At 35.4% G+C, this 24,246-nt stretch overlaps 1 protein-coding gene and 1 long non-coding RNA gene across 11 annotated transcripts in view; one reads left to right on the top strand and one right to left on the bottom strand.

Annotated features, from left to right (window-relative positions):
* Positions 1–24,246, top strand: part of ASAP1 (ArfGAP with SH3 domain, ankyrin repeat and PH domain 1) — a 389,691-nt gene that overhangs the window by 87,996 nt on the left and 277,449 nt on the right. The gene's annotated exons all lie outside the window — the stretch shown is intronic.
* Positions 1–24,246, bottom strand: part of LOC130274439 (uncharacterized) — a 105,523-nt gene that overhangs the window by 24,832 nt on the left and 56,445 nt on the right. For 4 of the 5 annotated variants that reach the window (XR_008844381.1, XR_008844383.1, XR_008844382.1 and 1 more), the window contains exon 2: positions 3,010–3,113. The exons of the other annotated variant lie outside the window; for it this stretch is intronic. This is a non-coding gene — a long non-coding RNA (uncharacterized LOC130274439). The remainder of the gene's footprint in view (positions 1–3,009; positions 3,114–24,246) is intronic. 5 annotated transcript variants of the gene reach the window in all.

Here is a 24,246-nt window from a genome sequence, read left to right as displayed (position 1 = left end):
AGCCAGGTCCCCTCAGTAGTTTACCCCTTTAGGTAGCCAGGTCCCTACAGTAGTTTACCCCTTTAGGTAGCCAGGTCTCCTTTAGTAGTTTCCCCCTTTAGGTAGCCAGGTCCCCACAGTAGTTTACCCCTTTAGGTAGCCAGGTCCCCTTTAGTAGTTTCCCTCTTTAGGTAGCCAGGTCCTCTCAGTAGTTTACCCCTTAGGTAGCCAGGTCCCCACAGTAGTTTACCCCTTTAGGTAGCCAGGTCCCCTCAGTAGTTTACCCCTTTAGGTAGCCAGGTCCCCTCAGTAGTTTACCCCTTTAGGTAGCCAGGTCCCCTCAGTAGTTTACCCCTTTAGGTAGCCAGGTCCCCTCAGTAGTTTACCCCTTTAGGTAGCCAGGTCCCCTTTAGTAGTTTCCCCCTTAAGGTTGCCAGGTCCCCCTTAGTAGTTTCCCCCTTTTGTAAATTCAAAACTGTGGAATGATATTCACCATCTGTTGAGGTCTCCCAATTGACAATAAATGTGGTAACAACAGGGAACCTTTTTGCGTTATTAATTAAAACTAAGTTTTAATTAATAACGCAAAAAGTTTTCCTGTTGTTACCACGTTTAGTTTCCCCCTTTAGGTAGCCAGTTCTCCCTCCCACCAGAATTTCCTGTAAGACCGCACAGAAGCAGAGAGAGCGCGGAGTGCGCCACCAATGGTGGTGAGAGGTAATTAGCTAACCTTTCCTTCAGATGCAGAGTACTAAAAGTTGTGTGGCCGTGCACACACAAAGCTTTCACCACAGCTTGGTAAATGAAGTGCTAGGCAAAATATTCGGAGCACTGATCCTTTTTTCTTGGAGCACATGCCCCGAATCTTATTGCCTAGCGACGCCACTGTCCGTAGCAGATCTTCCCATGAGGAATAGGATTCCGCCAGAAGATTGAACATTTTCAAAACTCCAGTGGAATCCATCAGATAAATCTGTTAATAGGACGTCTCTTATGTACGTGGCGGATCGCTGTGGACATAAGCACCAAATCCTGATCATTTATGCTCCATGCAGGAAGATCACGGATTTACTGCGGAAATTCCTCCCTGAATTTCCCTAGTGTGAACCTACCCTTACTGTCATTTCAAAACACATCTGGCCTGTCACAAGCTTGGATCGGTCGGGGTCTCAGCAATTATTTCTAGATATAGCCATGAAAAACATAGAGCACTGCGCTTGGCTCCCGGGCTCAGCGCTCAATCAATCCCATTACAGGAGACAGCCTCCATTATAAGGGTCTATTTACACGCCAGAATTTCCGCATGCAGATTCCGCCTCGCATTAAAGGGTTTCTCCAGTGGAAATTTTTTTTTTTCATATGAACTGGTTCCAGAAAGTTAAACAGATTTGTAAATTACTTTTTAAAAAAAAATCTTAATCCTTCCAGTACTTAATCAGCTGCTGTATACTACAAAGGAAGTTGAGTTGTTCTTTTCTGTCTGACCACAGTGCTCTCTGCTGACACCTCTGTCCATGTCAGAAACTGTCCAGAGTAGGAGCAAATCCCTATAGCAAACCTCTCCTGCTCCGGACAGTTCCTGATATGGACAGAGGTGTCAGCAGAGAGCACTGTGGTGAGACAGAAAAGAACTACGCAACTTCCTCTGGAGCATATAGCAGCTGGTAAGTACTGGAAGGATTAAGATTTTTTTAATAGAAGTAATTTAAAAATCTGTATAATTTTCTGGCGTTGGTTGATTTAAATAAAAAAATGTTTTCCACCGGAGTACCCCTTTAAAGCCCAATAGACTTCTATGGGATTCGGCACTCCCATTCAGACTTCTGAATTTCCACACAGATTCCGCACGAAATCCGCAAAAGCCAGAAACCACCCAAATGAATGCGGAAGCTGAATTGGTGCGGATGTGCGGAAATTCAGCCGTGTGAATAGACCCTAAGTCTAACGAGCCTGTCTCCTGCCAACCAGCTGTATCTAGAGATTGGTGCAGATCCCAGCACTGAGACCCCGAAAAATCATACTTTTTTGACATGTCAGCTCTATTCTCTTATTCTAATGCTCACGTGCCCATTGTAAAAACATTCGGCAGTGGACGGGAGAGCACTGACCAGTCTGCAGCTACACAGCCCTGTGCAAAGCAGCTGCGATATTCTGTGTGATCCGACTCCCATCTATGGCTGCATTCACACCACGTTTTGGCAATCCAGTTCCCGTATACGGTTTTAGTGTAAAAACTGTCTGAAACCATATTGCAAACCGTATGTATAGACATGTCATTTATGTCCGGGTGAAAAAACTGATGGAAACCGTATCAGGTTTTTTTTTCTTTCAAAAAACGTATTAAACCGTATGCAACCGTACATGCGTTTTCAAACGGTATACGGTTTAAAAACATGCAGAGGTATATATGGTTCGGTCCGGTTTTAAGACATACGTTTTTTTATCAAAAAAAGCTGATACGGGAACTGCTTTGCAAAAACGTGGTGTGAATGCAGCCTATCATAGCCAGCAGCAACTTTTTGGGCAGCAGTTTGCTTTACTGCAGCTTTCTGTGGGATGGGACCAGACAGGCTAGCTTTCGTCTCCACACATCAATGATCCTTGGGCGCTCCTCATCCTGTCCCCCATTGTCCTTCTTTGAAGCATCTTTGGTAGATTGGCCCTTCTAGAGATGCTCTAACCCAACTGTCCAGGCCAGTGTTTTCCAAACAGTGTGGCTCCAGCTGTTGCAAAACTACAACTCCCAGCATGCCCGGACAGCCAACGGCTGTCCGGGCATGCTGGGAATTGTAGTTTTGCAACAGCTGGAGCCACACTATTAGAAAAACACTGGCCTACAGTCACTTGCGTGTTCCTATTCTCCTTCTGAATGGTTTGTTTTCGCAGCTGTAATAGCGATTGACTCAGTAATGTCAGGTTTAATACCTCTTATAATAATTGGGTGTATATTAGATTCTTATTTTATATGGTTAAACAAGTTGTATCACACCTATAGGTGCAGGTCATTCTCAATAAAGTTACTATTTTTACCTGCAGTACCACTTCTTACCACTGGTGGCAGCAAAGCCTTCCCTTAATCTACACAAAGTATCTTCTGTAACTCCTGAATGCACATTATTTGTAGAGAATATTATCTGTACAGGGATGAGAGGTTACATGTATGTAGAGGAGAATATTATCTGTATAGGGATGAGAGGTTACATGTATGTAGAGGAGAATATTATCTATATAGGGATGAGAGGTTACATGTATGTAGAGGAGAATATTATCTGTATAGGGAGGAGAGGTTACATGTATGTAGAGGAGAATATTATCTGTATAGGGATGAGAGGTTACATGTATGTAGAGGAGAATATTATCTATATAGGGATGAGAGGTTACATGTATGTAGAGGAGAATATTATCTGTATAGGGATGAGAAGTTACATGTATGTAGAGGAGAATATTATCTATATAGGGATGAGAGGTTACATGTATGTAGAGGAGAATATTATCTGTATAGGGATGAGAGGTTACATGTATGTAGAGGAGAATATTATCTGTATAGGGAGGAGAGGTTACATGTATGTAGAGGAGAATATTATCTGTATAAGGATGAGAGGTTACATGTATGTAGAGGAGAATATTATCTGTATAGGGATGAGAGGTTACATGTATGTAGAGGAGAATATTATCTATATAGGGATGAGAGGTTACATGTATGTAGAGGAGAATATTATCTGTATAGGGAGGAGAGGTTACATGTATGTAGATGAGAATATTATCTGTTTAGGGATGAGAGGTTACATGTATGTAGAGGAGAATATTATCTGTATAGGGATGAGAGGTTACATGTATGTAGAGGAGAATATTATCTGTATAGGGATGAGAGGTTATATGTATGTAGAGGAGAATATTATCTGTATAGGGATGAGAGGTTACATGTATGTAGAGGAGAATATTATCTGTACAGGGATAAGAGGTTATATGTATGTAGAGGAGAATATTATCTGTATAGGGATGAGAGGTTACATGTATGTAGAGGAGAATATTATCTGTACAGGGATAAGAGGTTACATGTATGTATATGAGAATATTATCTGTACAGGGATGAGAGGTTACATGTATGTAGAGGAGAATATTATCTGTATAGGGATGAGAGGTTACATGTATGTAGAGGAGAATATTATCTGTATAGGGATGAGAGGTTACATGTATGTAGAGGAGAATATTATCTGTATAGGGATGAGAGGTTACATGTATGTAGAGGAGAATATTATCTGTATAGGGATGAGAGGTTACATGTATGTAGAGGAGAATATTATCTGTATAGGGATGAGAGGTTACATGTATGTAGAGGAGAATATTATCTGTACAGGGATAAGAGGTTACATGTATGTATATGAGAATATTATCTGTACAGGGATGAGAGGTTACATGTATGTAGAGGAGAATATTATCTGTACAGGGATGAGAGGTTACATGTATGTAGAGGAGAATATTATCTGTACAGGGATGAGAGGTTACATATATGTAGAGGAGAATATTATCTGTATAGGGATGAGAGGTTACATGTATGTAGAGGAGAATATTATCTGTACAGGGATGAGAGGTTACATGTATGTAGAGGAGAATATTATCTGTACAGGGATAAGAGGTTACATGTATGTAGAGGAGAATATTATCTGTACAGGGATGAGAGGTTACATGTATGTAGAGGAGAATATTATCTGTATAGGGATGAGAGGTTACATGTATGTAGAGGAGAATATTATCTGTATAGGGATGAGAGGTTACATGTATGTAGATGAGAATATTATCTGTATAGGGATGAGAGGTTACATGTATGTAGAGGAGAATATTATCTGTACAGGGATGAGAGGTTACATGTATGTAGAGGAGAATATTATCTGTACAGGGATAAGAGGTTACATGTATGTATATGAGAATATTATCTGTACAGGGATGAGAGGTTACATGTATGTAGAGGAGAATATTATCTGTATAGGGATGAGAGGTTACATGTATGTAGAGGAGAATATTATCTGTACAGGGATAGAAGGTTACATATATGTAGAGGAGAATATTATCTGTATAGGGATGAGAGGTTACATGTATGTAGAGGAGAATATTATCTGTATAGGGATGAGAGGTTACATGTATGTAGAGGAGAATATTATCTGTATAGGGATGAGAGGTTACATGTATGTAGAGGAGAATATTATCTGTATAGGGATGAGAGGTTACATGTATGTAGAGGAGAATATTATCTGTACAGGGATGAGAGGTTACATGTATGTAGAGGAGAATATTATCTGTATAGGAATGAGAGGTTACATGTATGTAGAGGAGAATATTATCTGTACAGGGATGAGAGGTGACATGTATGTAGAGGAGAATATTATCTGTACAGGGATGAGAGGTTACATGTATGTAGATGAGAATATTATCTGTATAGGGAGGAGAGGTTACATGTATGTAGAGGAGAATATTATCTGTATAGGGATGAGAGGTTACATGTATGTAGAGGAGAATATTATCTGTATAGGGATGAGAGGTTACATGTATGTAGAGGAGAATATTATCTGTATAGGGATGAGAGGTTACATGTATGTAGAGGAGAATATTATCTGTGTAGGGATGAGAGGTGACATGTATGTAGATGAGAATATTATCTGTATAGGGATAAGAGGTTACATGTATGTAGAGGAGAATATTATCTGTATAAGGATGAGAGGTTACATGTATGTATATGAGAATATTATCTGTATAGGGATGAGAGGTTACAAGTATGTAGATGATATTATCTGTATAGGGATGAGAGGTTACATGTATGTAGATGAGAATATTATCTGTACAGGGATGAGAGGTTACATGTAGGTAGATGAGAATATTATCTGTATAGGGATGAGAGGTTACATGTATGTAGAGGAGAATATTATCTATATAGGGATGAGAGGTTACATGTATGTAGAGGAGAATATTATCTGTATAGGGATGAGAGATTACATGTATGTAGAGGAGAATATTATCTGTACATGGATGAGAGGTTACATGTATGTAGAGGAGAATATTATCTGTATAGGGATGAGAGGTTACATGTATATATATGAGAATATTATCTGTATAGGGATGAGAGGTTACATGTATATATATGAGAATATTATCTGTATAGGGATGAGAGGTTACATGTATGTAGATGATATTTTCTGTATAGGGATGAGAGGTTACATGTATGTAGAGGAGAATATTATCTGTATAAGGATGAGAGATTACATGTATGTAGAGGAGAATATTATCTGTACATGGATGAGCGGTTACATGTATGTAGAGGAGAATATTATCTGTACAGGGATGAGAGGTTACATATATGTATATGAGAATATTATCTGTATAGGGATGAGAGGTTACATGTGTGTAGAGGAGAATATTATCTGTATAGGGATGAGAGGTTACATGTATGTATATGAAAATATTATCTGTATAGGGATGAGAGGTGACATGTATGTAGAGGAGAATATTATCTGTATAGGGATGAGAGGTTACATGTATGTATATGAAAATATTATCTGTATAGGGATGAGAGGTGACATGTATGTAGAGGAGAATATTATCTGTATAGGGATGAAAGGTTACATGTATGTAGAGGAGAATATTATCTGTATAGTGATGAGAGGTTACATGTATGTAGAGGCGAATATTATCTGTATAGGGATGAGAGGTTACATGTATGTAGAGGAGAATATTATCTGTACAGGGATGAGAGGTGACATGTATGTAGAGGAGAATATTATCTGTATAGGGATGAGAGGTGACATGTATGTAGAGGAGAATATTATCTATATATGGATGAGAGGTTACATGTATGTAGAGGAGAATATTATCTGTATAGGGATGAGAGGTTACATGTATGTAGATGAGAATATTATCTGTATAGGGATGAGAGGTTACATGTATGTAGAGGAGAATATTATCTGTATAGGGATGAGAGGTTACATGTATGTAGATTAATATGTTATCTGTATAGGGATGAGAGGTTACATGTATGTAGGGGTGAATAATATCTGTATAGGGATGAGAGGTTACATGTATGTAGAGGAGAATATTATCTGTATAGGGATGAGAGGTTACATGTATGTATATGAGAATATTATCTGTATAGGGATGAGCGGTTACATGTATGTAGAGGAGAATATTATCTGTATAGGGATGAGAGGTTACATGTATGTAGATGAGAATATTATCTGTATAGAGATGAGAGGTTACATGTATGTAGAGGAGAATATTATCTGTACAGGGATAAGAGGTTACATGTATGTAGATTATATTATCTGTATAGGGATGAGAGGTTACATGTATGTAGATGATATTATCTGTACAGGGATAAGAGGTTACATGTATGTATATGAGAATATTATCTGTATAGGGATGAGAGGTTACATGTATGTAGATGAGAATATTATCTGTATAGGGATGAGAGGTTACATGTATGTAGATGAGAATATTATCTGTACAGGGATGAGAGGTTACATGTATGTAGATCAGAATATTATCTGTATAGGGATGAGAGGTTACATGTATGTAGAGGAGAATATTATCTGTATAGGGATGAGAGGTTACATGTATGTAGAGGAGAATATTATCTGTATAGGGATGAGAGGTTACATGTATGTAGAGGAGAATATTATCTGTATAGGGAAGAGAGGTTACATGTATGTAGAGGAGAATATTATCTGTATAGGGATGAGAGGTTACATGTATGTAGAGGAGAATATTATCTGTATAGGGATGAGAGGTTACATGTATGTAGAGGAGAATATTATCTGTATAGGGATGAGAGGTGACATGTATGTAGATGAGAATATTATCTGTATAGGGATGAGAGGTTACATGTATGTAGATGAGAATATTATCTGTATAGGGATGAGAGGTTACATGTATGTAGATGAGAATATTATCTGTACAGGGATGAGAGGTTACATGTATGTAGATCAGAATATTATCTGTATAGGGATGAGAGGTTACATGTATGTATATGAGAATATTATCTGTATAGGGATGAGAGGTTACATGTATGTAGAGGAGAATATTATCTGTATAGGGATGAGAGGTTACATGTATGTAGAGGAGAATATTATCTGTATAGGGAAGAGAGGTTACATGTATGTAGAGGAGAATATTATCTGTATAGGGATGAGAGGTTACATGTATGTAGAAGAGAATATTATCTGTATAGGGATGAGAGGTTACATGTATGTAGAGGAGAATATTATCTGTATAGGGATGAGAGGTGACATGTATGTAGATGAGAATATTATCTGTATAGGGATGAGAGGTTACATGTATGTAGAGGAGAATATTATCTGTATAGGGATGAGAGGTTACATGTATGTAGATGAGAATAGTATCTGTATAAGGATGAGAGGTTACATGTATGTATATGAGAATATTATCTGTATAGGGATGAGAGGTTACATGTATGTAGATGATATTATCTGTATAGGGATGAGAGGTTACATGTATGTAGATGATATTATCTGTATAGGGATGAGAGATTACATGCATGTAGAGGAGAACATTATCTGTATAGGGATAAGAGGTTACATGTATGTATATGAGAATATTATCTGTATAGGGATGAGAGGTTACATGTATATATATATATATATATATATATATATATATATATGAGAATATTATCTGTATAGGGATGAGAGGTTACATGTATGTATATGAGAATATTATCTGTATAGGGATGAGCGGTTACATGTATGTAGAGGAGAATATTATCTGTACAGGGATGAGAGGTTACATATATGTAGAGGAGAATATTATCTGTATAGGGATGAGAGGTTACATGTATGTAGAGGAGAATATTATCTGTATAGGGATGTGAGGTTACATGTATGTAGAGGAGAATATTATCTATATAGGGATGAGAGGTTACATGTATGTATATGAGAATATTATCTGTATAGGGATGAGCGGTTACATGTATGTAGAGGAGAATATTATTTGTACAGGGATGAGAGGTTACATATATGTAGAGGAGAATATTATCTGTATAGGGATGAGAGGTTACATGTATGTAGAGGAGAATATTATCTGTATAGGGATGGGAGGTTACATGTATGTAGAGGAGAATATTATCTGTATAGGGATGAGAGGTTACATGTATGTAGAGGAAAATAATATCTGTACAGGGATGAGAGGTTACATGTATGTAGATTAATATGTTATCTGTACAGGGATGAGAGGTGACATGTATGTAGAGGAGAATATTATCTATATAGGGATGAGAGGTTACATGTATGTAGAGGAGAATATTATCTATATAGGGATGAGAGGTTACATGTATGTAGAGGAGAATAATATCTGTACAGGGATGAGAGGTTACATGTATGTAGATTAATATGTTATCTGTACAGGGATGAGAGGTGACATGTATGTAGAGGAGAATATTATCTATATAGGGATGAGAGGTTACATGTATGTATATGAGAATATTATCTGTATAGGGATGAGAGGTTACATGTATGTAGATGATATTATCTGTATAGGGATGAGAGGTTACATGTATGTAGATGATATTATCTGTATAGGGATGAGAGATTACATGCATGTAGAGGAGAATATTATCTGTATAGGGATAAGAGGTTACATGTATGTATATGAGAATATTATCTGTATAGGGATGAGAGGTTACATGTATATATATATATATATATATATATATGAGAATATTATCTGTATAGGGATGAGAGGTTACATGTATGTATATGAGAATATTATCTGTATAGGGATGAGCGGTTACATGTATGTAGAGGAGAATATTATCTGTACAGGGATGAGAGGTTACATATATGTAGAGGAGAATATTATCTGTATAGGGATGAGAGGTTACATGTATGTAGAGGAGAATATTATCTGTATAGGGATGTGAGGTTACATGTATGTAGAGGAGAATATTATCTATATAGGGATGAGAGGTTACATGTATGTATATGAGAATATTATCTGTATAGGGATGAGCGGTTACATGTATGTAGAGGAGAATATTATTTGTACAGGGATGAGAGGTTACATATATGTAGAGGAGAATATTATCTGTATAGGGATGAGAGGTTACATGTATGTAGAGGAGAATATTATCTGTATAGGGATGTGAGGTTACATGTATGTAGAGGAGAATATTATCTGTATAGGGATGAGAGGTTACATGTATGTAGAGGAAAATAATATCTGTACAGGGATGAGAGGTTACATGTATGTAGATTAATATGTTATCTGTACAGGGATGAGAGGTGACATGTATGTAGAGGAGAATATTATCTATATAGGGATGAGAGGTTACATGTATGTAGAGGAGAATATTATCTATATAGGGATGAGAGGTTACATGTATGTAGAGGAGAATAATATCTGTACAGGGATGAGAGGTTACATGTATGTAGATTAATATGTTATCTGTACAGGGATGAGAGGTGACATGTATGTAGAGGAGAATATTATCTATATAGGGATGAGAGGTTACATGTATGTATATGAGAATATTATCTGTATAGGGATGAGAGGTTACATGTATGTATAGGAGAATATTATCTGTATAGGGATGAGAGGTGACATGTATGTAGAGGAGAATATTATCTGTATAGGGATGAAAGGTTACATGTATGTAGATGAGAATATTATCTGTACATGGATGAGAGGTTACATGTATGTAGAGGAGAATATTATCTGTATAGGGATGAGAGGTTACATGTATATATATGAGAATATTATCTGTATAGGGATGAGAGGTTACATGTATGTATATGAGAATATTATCTGTATAGGGATGAGCGGTTACATGTATGTAGAGGAGAATATTATCTGTACAGGGATGAGAGGTTACATATATGTATATGAGAATATTATCTGTATAGGGATGAGAGGTTACATGTGTGTAGAGGAGAATATTATCTGTATAGGGATGAGAGGTTACATGTATGTATATGAGAATATTATCTGTATAGGGATGAGAGGTGACATGTATGTAGAGGAGAATATTATCTGTATAGGGATGAAAGGTTACATGTATGTAGAGGAGAATATTATCTGTATAGTGATGAGAGGTTACATGTATGTAGAGGAGAATATTATCTGTATAGGGATGAGAGGTTACATGTATGTAGAGGAGAATATTATCTGTACAGGGATGAGAGGTGACATGTATGTAGAGGAGAATATTATCTGTATAGGGATGAGAGGTTACATATATGTAGAGGAGAATATTATCTGTATAGGGATGAGAGGTTACATGTATGTAGAGGAGAATATTATCTGTATAGGGATGTGAGGTTACATGTATGTAGAGGAGAATATTATCTATATAGGGATGAGAGGTTACATGTATGTATATGAGAATATTATCTATATAGGGATGAGAGGTTACATGTATGTATATGAGAATATTATCTGTATAGGGATGAGCGGTTACATGTATGTAGAGGAGAATATTATTTGTACAGGGATGAGAGGTTACATATATGTAGAGGAGAATATTATCTGTATAGGGATGAGAGGTTACATGTATGTAGAGGAGAATATTATCTGTATAGGGATGTGAGGTTACATGTATGTAGAGGAGAATATTATCTGTATAGGGATGAGAGGTTACATGTATGTAGAGGAAAATAATATCTGTACAGGGATGAGAGGTTACATGTATGTAGATTAATATGTTATCTGTACAGGGATGAGAGGTGACATGTATGTAGAGGAGAATATTATCTATATAGGGATGAGAGGTTACATGTATGTAGAGGAGAATATTATCTATATAGGGATGAGAGGTTACATGTATGTAGAGGAGAATAATATCTGTACAGGGATGAGAGGTTACATGTATGTAGATTAATATGTTATCTGTACAGGGATGAGAGGTTACATGTATGTAGAGGAGAATATTATCTGTACAGGGATGAGAGGTTACATATATGTAGAGGAGAATATTATCTGTATAGGGATGAGAGGTTACATGTATGTAGAGGAGAATATTATCTGTATAGGGATGTGAGGTTACATGTATGTAGAGGAGAATATTATCTATATAGGGATGAGAGGTTACATGTATGTATATGAGAATATTATCTGTATAGGGATGAGCGGTTACATGTATGTAGAGGAGAATATTATTTGTACAGGGATGAGAGGTTACATATATGTAGAGGAGAATATTATCTGTATAGGGATGAGAGGTTACATGTATGTAGAGGAGAATATTATCTGTATAGGGATGTGAGGTTACATGTATGTAGAGGAGAATATTATCTGTATAGGGATGAGAGGTTACATGTATGTAGAGGAAAATAATATCTGTACAGGGATGAGAGGTTACATGTATGTAGATTAATATGTTATCTGTACAGGGATGAGAGGTGACATGTATGTAGAGGAGAATATTATCTATATAGGGATGAGAGGTTACATGTATGTAGAGGAGAATATTATCTATATAGGGATGAGAGGTTACATGTATGTAGAGGAGAATAATATCTGTACAGGGATGAGAGGTTAAATGTATGTAGATTAATATGTTATCTGTACAGGGATGAGAGGTGACATGTATGTAGAGGAGAATATTATCTATATAGGGATGAGAGGTTACATGTATGTATATGAGAATATTATCTGTATAGGGATGAGAGGTTACATGTATGTAGATGATATTATCTGTATAGGGATGAGAGGTTACATGTATGTAGATGATATTATCTGTATAGGGATGAGAGATTACATGCATGTAGAGGAGAATATTATCTGTATAGGGATAGGAGGTTACATGTATGTATATGAGAATATTATCTGTATAGGGATGAGAGGTTACATGTATATATATATATATATATATATATGAGAATATTATCTGTATAGGGATGAGAGGTTACATGTATGTATATGAGAATATTATCTGTATAGGGATGAGCGGTTACATGTATGTAGAGGAGAATATTATCTGTACAGGGATGAGAGGTTACATATATGTAGAGGAGAATATTATCTGTATAGGGATGAGAGGTTACATGTATGTAGAGGAGAATATTATCTGTATAGGGATGTGAGGTTACATGTATGTAGAGGAGAATATTATCTATATAGGGATGAGAGGTTACATGTATGTATATGAGAATATTATCTGTATAGGGATGAGAGGTTACATGTATGTATATGAGAATATTATCTGTATAGGGATGAGCGGTTACATGTATGTAGAGGAGAATATTATCTGTACAGGGATGAGAGGTTACATATATGTATATGAGAATATTATCTGTATAGGGATGAGAGGTTACATGTGTGTAGAGGAGAATATTATCTGTATAGGGATGAGAGGTTACATGTATGTATATGAGAATATTATCTGTATAGGGATGAGAGGTGACATGTATGTAGAGGAGAATATTATCTGTATAGGGATGAAAGGTTACATGTATGTAGAGGAGAATATTATCTGTATAGTGATGAGAGGTTACATGTATGTAGAGGAGAATATTATCTGTATAGGGATGAGAGGTTACATGTATGTAGAGGAGAATATTATCTGTACAGGGATGAGAGGTGACATGTATGTAGAGGAGAATATTATCTGTATAGGGATGAGAGGTTACATATATGTAGAGGAGAATATTATCTGTATAGGGATGAGAGGTTACATGTATGTAGAGGAGAATATTATCTGTATAGGGATGTGAGGTTACATGTATGTAGAGGAGAATATTATCTATATAGGGATGAGAGGTTACATGTATGTATATGAGAATATTATCTATATAGGGATGAGAGGTTACATGTATGTATATGAGAATATTATCTGTATAGGGATGAGCGGTTACATGTATGTAGAGGAGAATATTATTTGTACAGGGATGAGAGGTTACATATATGTAGAGGAGAATATTATCTGTATAGGGATGAGAAGTTACATGTATGTAGAGGAGAATATTATCTGTATAGGGATGTGAGGTTACATGTATGTAGAGGAGAATATTATCTGTATAGGGATGAGAGGTTACATGTATGTAGAGGAAAATAATATCTGTACAGGGATGAGAGGTTACATGTATGTAGATTAATATGTTATCTGTACAGGGATGAGAGGTGACATGTATGTAGAGGAGAATATTATCTATATAGGGATGAGAGGTTACATGTATGTAGAGGAGAATATTATCTATATAGGGATGAGAGGTTACATGTATGTAGAGGAGAATAATATCTGTACAGGGATGAGAGGTTACATGTATGTAGATTAATATGTTATCTGTACAGGGATGAGAGGTGACATGTATGTAGAGGAGAATATTATCTATATAGGGATGAGAGGTTACATGTATGTATATGAGAATATTATCTGTATAGGGATGAGAGGTTACATGTATGTATATGAGAATATTATCTGTATAGGGATGAGAGGTGACATGTATGTAGAGGAGAATATTATCTGTATAGGGATGAAAGGTTACATGTATGTAGATGAGAATATTATCTGTACATGGATGAGAGGTTACATGTATGTAGAGGAGAATATTATCTGTATAGGGATGAGAGGTTACATGTATATATATGAGAATATTATCTGTATAGGGATGAGAGGTTACATGTATGTATATGAGAATATTATCTGTATAGGGATGAGCGGTTACATGTATGTAGAGGAGAATATTATCTGTACAGGGATGAGAGGTTACATATATGTATATGAGAATATTATCTGTATAGGGATGAGAGGTTACATGTGTGTAGAGAAGAATATTATCTGTATAGGGATGAGAGGTTACATGTATGTATATGAGAATATTATCTGTATAGGGATGAGAGGTGACATGTATGTAGAGGAGAATATTATCTGTATAGGGATGAAAGGTTACATGTACGTAGAGGAGAATATTATCTGTACAGGGATGAGAGGTGACATGTATGTAGAGGAGAATATTATCTGTATAGGGATGAGAGGTGACATGTATGTAGAGGAGAATATTATTTGTATAGTGATGAGAGGTTACATGTATGTAGAGGAGAATATTATCTGTATAGGGATGAGAGGTTACATGTATGTAGAGGAGAATATTATCTGTACAGGGATGAGAGGTGACATGTATGTAGAGGAGAATATTATCTGTATAGGGATGAGAGGTGACATGTATGTAGAGGAGAATATTATATATATAGGGATGAGAGGTTACATGTATGTAGAGGAGAATATTATCTGTATAGGGATGAGAGGTTACATGTATGTAGATGAGAATATTATCTGTATAGGGATGAGAGGTTACATGTATGTAGAGGAGAATATTATCTGTATAGGGATGAGAGGTTACATGTATGTAGGGGAGAATAATATCTGTATAGGGATGAGAGGTTACATGTATGTAGAGGAGAATATTATGTGTATAGGGATGAGAGGTTACATGTATGTATATGAGAATATTATCTGTATAGGGATGAGCGGTTACATGTATGTAGAGGAGAATATTATTTGTATAGGGATGAGAGGTTACATGTATGTAGAAGAGAATATTATCTGTATAGGGATGAGAGGTTACATGTATGTAGAGGAGAATAATATCTGTACAGGGATGAGAGGTTACATGTATGTAGATTAATATGTTATCTGTACAGGGATGAGAGGTGACATGAATGTAGAGGAGAATATTATCTATATAGGGATGAGAGGTTACATGTATGTAGAGGAGAATATTATCTGTATAAGGATGAGAGGTTACATGTATGTAGAGGAGAATATTATCTGTATAGGGATGAGAGGTTACATGTATGTAGAGGAGAATATTATGTGTATAGGGATGAGAGGTTACATGTATGTATATGAGAATATTATCTGTATAGGGATGAGCGGTTACATGTATGTAGAGGAGAATATTATTTGTATAGGGATGAGAGGTTACATGTATGTAGAAGAGAATATTATCTGTATAGGGATGAGAGGTTACATGTATGTAGAGGAGAATAATATCTGTACAGGGATGAGAGGTTACATGTATGTAGATTAATATGTTATCTGTACAGGGATGAGAGGTGACATGAATGTAGAGGAGAATATTATCTATATAGGGATGAGAGGTTACATGTATGTAGAGGAGAATATTATCTGTATAAGGATGAGAGGTTACATGTATGTAGAGGAGAATATTATCTGTATAGGGATGAGAGGTTACATGTATGTAGAGGAGAATATTATCTGTATAGGGATGAAAGGTTACATGTATGTAGAGGAGAATATTATCTGTATAGGGATGAGAGGATACATGTATGTAGAGGAGAATATTATCTGTATAGGGATGAGAGGTTACATGTATGTAGAGGAGAATATTATTTGTATAGGGATGAGAGGTTACATGTATGTAGAGGAGAATATTATCTGTATAGGGATGAGAGGTTACATGTATGTAGAGGAAAATATTATCTGTATAGGGATGAGAGGTTACATGTATGTAGAGGAGAATATTATCTGCATAGGGATGAGAGGTTACATGTATGTAGAGGAGAATATTATCTGTATAGGGATGAGAGGTTACATGTATGTAGAGGAGATTATTATCTGTATAGGGATGTGAGGTTACATGTATGTAGAGGAGAATATTATCTATATAGGGATGAGAGGTTACATGTATGTAGAGGAGAATATTATCTGTATAGGGATGAGAGGTTACATGTATGTAGATTAATATGTTATCTGTATAGGGATGAGAGGTTACATGTATGTAGAGGAGAATATTATCTGTATATGGATGAGAGGTTACATGTATGTAGATGAGAATATTATCCGTATAGAGATGAGAGGTTACATGTATGTAGAGGAGAATATTATCTGTACAGGGATAAGAGGTTACATGTATGTAGATTATATTATCTGTATAGGGATGAGAGGTTACATGTATGTAGATGATATTATCTGTACAGGGATAAGAGGTTACATGTATGTATATGAGAATATTATCTGTATAGGGATGAGAGGTTACATGTATGTAGATGAGAATATTATCTGTATAGGGATGAGAGGTTACATGTATGTAGATGAGAATATTATCTGTACAGGGATGAGAGGTTACATGTATGTAGATCAGAATATTATCTGTATAGGGATGAGAAGTTATATGTATGTACATGAGAATATTATCTGTATAGGGATGAGAGGTTACATGTATGTAGAGGAGAATATTATTTGTATAGGGATGAGAGGTTACATGTATGTAGAGGAGAATATTATCTGTATAGGGATGAGAGGTTACATGTATGTAGAGGAGAATATTATCTGTATAGGGATGAGAGGTTACATGTATGTAGAGGAGAATATTATCTATATAGGGATGAGAGTTGACATGTATGTAGATGAGAATATTATCTGTATAGGGATGAGAGGTTACATGTATGTAGAGGAGAATATTATCTGTATAGGGATGAGAGGTTACATGTATGTAGATGAGAATAGTATCTGTATAAGGATGAGAGGTTACATGTATGTATATGAGAATATTATCTGTATAGGGATGAGAGGTTACATGTATGTAGATGATATTATCTGTATAGGGATGAGAGGTTACATGTATGTAGATGATATTATCTGTATAGGGATGAGAGATTACATGCATGTAGAGGAGAATATTATCTGTATAGGGATAAGAGGTTACATGTATGTATATGAGAATATTATCTGTATAGGGATGAGAGGTTACATGTATATATATATATGAGAATATTATCTGTATAGGGATGAGAGGTTACATGTATGTATATGAGAATATTATCTGTATAGGGATGAGCGGTTACATGTATGTAGAGGAGAATATTATCTGTACAGGGATGAGAGGTTACATATATGTAGAGGAGAATATTATCTGTAAAGGGATGAGAGGTTACATGTATGTAGAGGAGAATATTATCTGTATAGGGATGTGAGGTTACATGTATGTAGAGGAGAATATTATCTATATAGGGATGAGAGGTTACATGTATGTATATGAGAATATTATCTGTATAGGGATGGGCGGTTACATGTATGTAGAGGAGAATATTATCTGTATAGGGATGAGAGGTTACATGTATGTAGAGGAGAATATTATTTGTACAGGGATGAGAGGTTACATATATGTAGAGGAGAATATTATCTGTATAGGGATGAGAGGTTACATGTATGTAGAGGAGAATATTATCTGTATAGGGATGTGAGGTTACATGTATGTAGAGGAGAATATTATCTGTATAGGGATGAGAGGTTACATGTATGTAGAGGAAAATAATATCTGTACAGGGATGAGAGGTTACATGTATGTAGATTAATATGTTATCTGTACAGGGATGAGAGGTGACATGTATGTAGAGGAGAATATTATCTATATAGGGATGAGAGGTTACATGTATGTAGAGGAGTATATTATCTATATAGGGATGAGAGGTTACATGTATGTAGAGGAGAATAATATCTGTACAGGGATGAGAGGTTACATGTATGTAGATTAATATGTTATCTGTACAGGGATGAGAGGTGACATGTATGTAGAGGAGAATATTATCTATATAGGGATGAGAGGTTACATGTATGTATATGAGAATATTATCTGTATAGGGATGAGAGGTTACATGTATGTAGAGGAGAATATTATCTGTATAGGGATGAAAGGTTACATGTATGTAGATGAGAATATTATCTGTATAGGGATGAGAGGTTACATGTATGTAGAGGAGAATATTATCTGTATAGGGATGAGAGGTTACATGTATGTAGATGAGAATATTATCTGTATAGGGATGAGAGGTGACATGTATGTAGAGGAGAATATTATCTGTATAGGGATGAGAGGTTACATGTATGTAGATGAGAATATTATCTATATAGGGATGAGAGGTTACATGTATGTAGAGGAGAATATTATCTATATAGGGATGAGAGGTTACATGTATGTAGAGGAGAATATTATCTGTATAGGGATGAGAGGTTACATGTATGTAGATGAGAATATTATCTGTATAGGGATGAGAGGTTACATGTATGTAGAGGAGAATATTATCTGTACAGGGATGAGAGGTTACATGTATGTAGATGAGAATATTATCTGTATAGGGATGAGAGGTTACATGTATGTAGATGATATTATCTGTACAGGGATAAGAGGTTACATGTATGTATATGAGAATATTATCTGTATAGGGATGAGTGGTTACATGTATGTAGATGAGAATATTATCTGTATAGGGATGAGAGGTTACATGTATGTAGATCAGAATATTATCTGTATAGGGATGAAAGGTTATATGTATGTATATGAGAATATTATCTGTATAGGGATGAGAGGTTACATGTATGTAGATCAGAATATTATCTGTATAGGGATGAAAGGTTATATGTATGTATATGACAATATTATCTGTATAGGGATGAGAGGTTACATGTATGTAGATGGGAATATTATCTGTATAGGGATAAGAGGTTATATGTATGTGGAGGAGAATATTATCTGTATTGGGATGAGAGGTTACATGTATGTAGAGGAGAATATTATCCATATAGGGAGGAGAGGTTACATGTATGTAGATGAGAATATTATCTGTAAAGGGATGAGAGGTTACATGTATGTAGAGAAGAATATTATCTGTACAGGGATAAGAGGTTACATGTATGTAGAGGAGAATATTATCTGTATAGGGATGAGAGGTTACATGTATGTAGATGAGAATATTATCTGTATAGGGATGAGAGGTTACATGTATGTAGATGATATTATCTGTACAGGGATAAGAGGTTACATGTATGTATATGAGAATATTATCTGTATAGGGATGAGAGGTTACATGTATGTATATGAGAATATTATCTGTATAGGGATGAGAGGTTATATGTATGTATATGAGAATATTATCTGTATAGGGATGAGAGGTTACATGTATGTAGATCAGAATATTATCTGTGTAGGGATGAGAGGTTATATGTATGTAGATGAGAATATTATCTGTATAGGGATGAGAGGTTACATGTATGTAGATCAGAATATTATCTGTATAGGGATGAGAAGTTATATGTATGTACATGAGAATATTATCTGTATAGGGATGAGAGGTTACATGTATGTAGAGGAGAATATTATTTGTATAGGGATGAGAGGTTACATGTATGTAGAGGAGAATATTATCTGTATAGGGATGAGAGGTTACATGTATGTAGAGGAGAATATTATCTGTATAGGGATGAGAGGTTACATGTATGTAGAGGAGAATATTATCTATATAGGGATGAGAGGTGACATGTATGTAGATGAGAATATTATCTGTATAGGGATGAGAGGTTACATGTATGTAGAGGAGAATATTATCTGTATAGGGATGAGAGGTTACATGTATGTAGATGAGAATAGTATCTGTATAAGGATGAGAGGTTACATGTATGTATATGAGAATATTATCTGTATAGGGATGAGAGGTTACATGTATGTAGATGATATTATCTGTATAGGGATGAGAGGTTACATGTATGTAGATGATATTATCTGTATAGGGATGAGAGATTACATGCATGTAGAGGAGAATATTATCTGTATAGGGATAAGAGGTTACATGTATGTATATGAGAATATTATCTGTATAGGGATGAGAGGTTACATGTATGTATATGAGAATATTATCTGTATAGGGATGAGCGGTTACATGTATGTAGAGGAGAATATTATCTGTACAGGGATGAGAGGTTACATATATGTAGAGGAGAATATTATCTGTAAAGGGATGAGAGGTTACATGTATGTAGAGGAGAATATTATCTGTATAGGGATGTGAGGTTACATGTATGTAGAGGAGAATATTATCTATATAGGGATGAGAGGTTACATGTATGTATATGAGAATATTATCTGTATAGGGATGAGCGGTTACATGTATGTAGAGGAGAATATTATCTGTACAGGGATGAGAGGTTACATGTATGTAGAGGAGAATATTATTTGTACAGGGATGAGAGGTTACATATATGTAGAGGAGAATATTATCTGTATAGGGATGAGAGGTTACATGTATGTAGAGGAGAATATTATCTGTATAGGGATGTGAGGTTACATGTATGTAGAGGAGAATATTATCTGTATAGGGATGAGAGGTTACATGTATGTAGAGGAAAATAATATCTGTACAGGGATGAGAGGTTACATGTATGTAGATTAATATGTTATCTGTACAGGGATGAGAGGTGACATGTATGTAGAGGAGAATATTATCTATATAGGGATGAGAGGTTACATGTATGTAGAGGAGTATATTATCTATATAGGGATGAGAGGTTACATGTATGTAGAGGAGAATAATATCTGTACAGGGATGAGAGGTTACATGTATGTAGATTAATATGTTATCTGTACAGGGATGAGAGGTGACATGTATGTAGAGGAGAATATTATCTATATAGGGATGAGAGGTTACATGTATGTATATGAGAATATTATCTGTATAGGGATGAGAGGTTACATGTATGTATATGAGAATATTATCTGTATAGGGATGAGAGGTGACATGTATGTAGAGGAGAATATTATCTGTATAGGGATGAAAGGTTACATGTATGTAGATGAGAATATTATCTGTATAGGGATGAGAGGTTACATGTATGTAGAGGAGAATATTATCTGTATAGGGATGAGAGGTTACATGTATGTAGATGAGAATATTATCTGTATAGGGATGAGAGGTGACATGTATGTAGAGGAGAATATTATCTGTATAGGGATGAGAGGTTACATGTATGTAGATGAGAATATTATCTATATAGGGATGAGAGGTTACATGTATGTAGAGGAGAATATTATCTATATAGGGATGAGAGGTTACATGTATGTAGAGGAGAATATTATCTGTATAGGGATGAGAGGTTACATGTATGTAGATGAGAATATTATCTGTATAGGGATGAGAGGTTACATGTATGTAGAGGAGAATATTATCTGTACAGGGATGAGAGGTTACATGTATGTAGATGAGAATATTATCTGTATAGGGATGAGAGGTTACATGTATGTAGATGATATTATCTGTACAGGGATAAGAGGTTACATGTATGTATATGAGAATATTATCTGTATAGGGATGAGTGGTTACATGTATGTAGATGAGAATATTATCTGTATAGGGATGAGAGGTTACATGTATGTAGATCAGAATATTATCTGTATAGGGATGAAAGGTTATATGTATGTATATGAGAATATTATCTGTATAGGGATGAGAGGTTACATGTATGTAGATCAGAATATTATCTGTATAGGGATGAAAGGTTATATGTATGTATATGACAATATTATCTGTATAGGGATGAGAGGTTACATGTATGTAGATGGGAATATTATCTGTATAGGGATAAGAGGTTATATGTATGTGGAGGAGAATATTATCTGTATTGGGATGAGAGGTTACATGTATGTAGAGGAGAATATTATCCATATAGGGAGGAGAGGTTACATGTATGTAGATGAGAATATTATCTGTAAAGGGATGAGAGGTTACATGTATGTAGAGGAGAATATTATCTGTACAGGGATAAGAGGTTACATGTATGTAGAGGAGAATATTATCTGTATAGGGATGAGAGGTTACATGTATGTAGATGAGAATATTATCTGTATAGGGATGAGAGGTTACATGTATGTAGATGATATTATCTGTACAGGGATAAGAGGTTACATGTATGTATATGAGAATATTATCTGTATAGGGATGAGAGGTTACATGTATGTATATGAGAATATTATCTGTATAGGGATGAGAGGTTATATGTATGTATATGAGAATATTATCTGTATAGGGATGAGAGGTTACATGTATGTAGATCAGAATATTATCTGTATAGGGATGAGAGGTTATATGTATGTAGATGAGAATATTATCTGTATAGGGATGAGAGGTTACATGTATGTAGATCAGAATATTATCTATATAGGGATGAGAGGTGACATGTATGTAGATGAGAATATTATCTGTATAGGGATGAGAGGTTACATGTATGTAGAGGAGAATATTATCTGTATAGGGATGAGAGGTTACATGTATGTAGAGGAGAATATTTTCTGTATAAGGATGAGAGGTTACATGTATGTAGAGGAGAATATTATCTGTACAGGGATAAGAGGTTACATGTATGTAGATGAGAATATTATCTATATAGGGATGAGAGGTTACATGTATGTAGAGGAGAATATTATCTGTATAGGGATGAGAGGTTACATGTATGTAGAGGAGAATATTATCTGTACAGGGATAAGAGGTTACATGTATGTAGATGAGAATATTATCTGTATAGGGATGAGAGGTTACATGTATGTAGATGATATTATCTGTACAGGGATAAGAGGTTACATGTATGTATATGAGAATATTATCTGTATAGGGATGAGAGGTTACATGTATGTATATGAGAATATTATCTGTATAGGGATGAGAGGTTATATGTATGTATATGAGAATATTATCTGTATAGGGATGAGAGGTTACATGTATGTAGATCAGAATATTATCTGTATAGGGATGAGAGGTTATATGTATGTAGATGAGAATATTATCTGTATAGGGATGAGAGGTTACATGTATGTAGAGGAGAATATTATCTGTATAGGGATGAGAGGTTACATGTATGTATATGAGAATATTATCTGTATAGGGATGAGAGGTTATATGTATGTATATGAGAATATTATCTGTATAGGGATGAGAGGTTACATGTATGTAGATCAGAATATTATCTATATAGGGATGAGAGGTGACATGTATGTAGATGAGAATATTATCTGTATAGGGATGAGAGGTTACATGTATGTAGAGGAGAATATTATCTGTATAGGGATGAGAGGTTACATGTATGTAGAGGAGAATATTTTCTGTATAAGGATGAGAGGTTACATGTATGTAGAGGAGAATATTATCTGTACAGGGATAAGAGGTTACATGTATGTAGATGAGAATATTATCTGTATAGGGATGAGAGGTTACATGTATGTAGATCAGAATATTATCTGTATAGGGATGAGAGGTTATATGTATGTAGATGAGAATATTATCTGTATAGGGATGAGAGGTTACATGTATGTAGAGGAGAATATTATCTGTATAGGGATGTGAGGTTACATGTATGTAGAGGAGAATATTATCTGTATAGGGATGAGAGGTTACATGTATGTAGAGGAAAATAATATCTGTACAGGGATGAGAGGTTACATGTATGTAGATTAATATGTTATCTGTACAGGGATGAGAGGTGACATG

Source organism: Hyla sarda, chromosome 5 (assembly GCF_029499605.1).
Source record: "Hyla sarda isolate aHylSar1 chromosome 5, aHylSar1.hap1, whole genome shotgun sequence".
In the NCBI taxonomy this organism is placed as follows: domain Eukaryota; kingdom Metazoa; phylum Chordata; class Amphibia; order Anura; family Hylidae; genus Hyla; species Hyla sarda.
The sequence above is the reverse complement of the archived record's forward strand: the minus strand, read 5'-3'. Positions and strand labels throughout refer to the sequence as shown.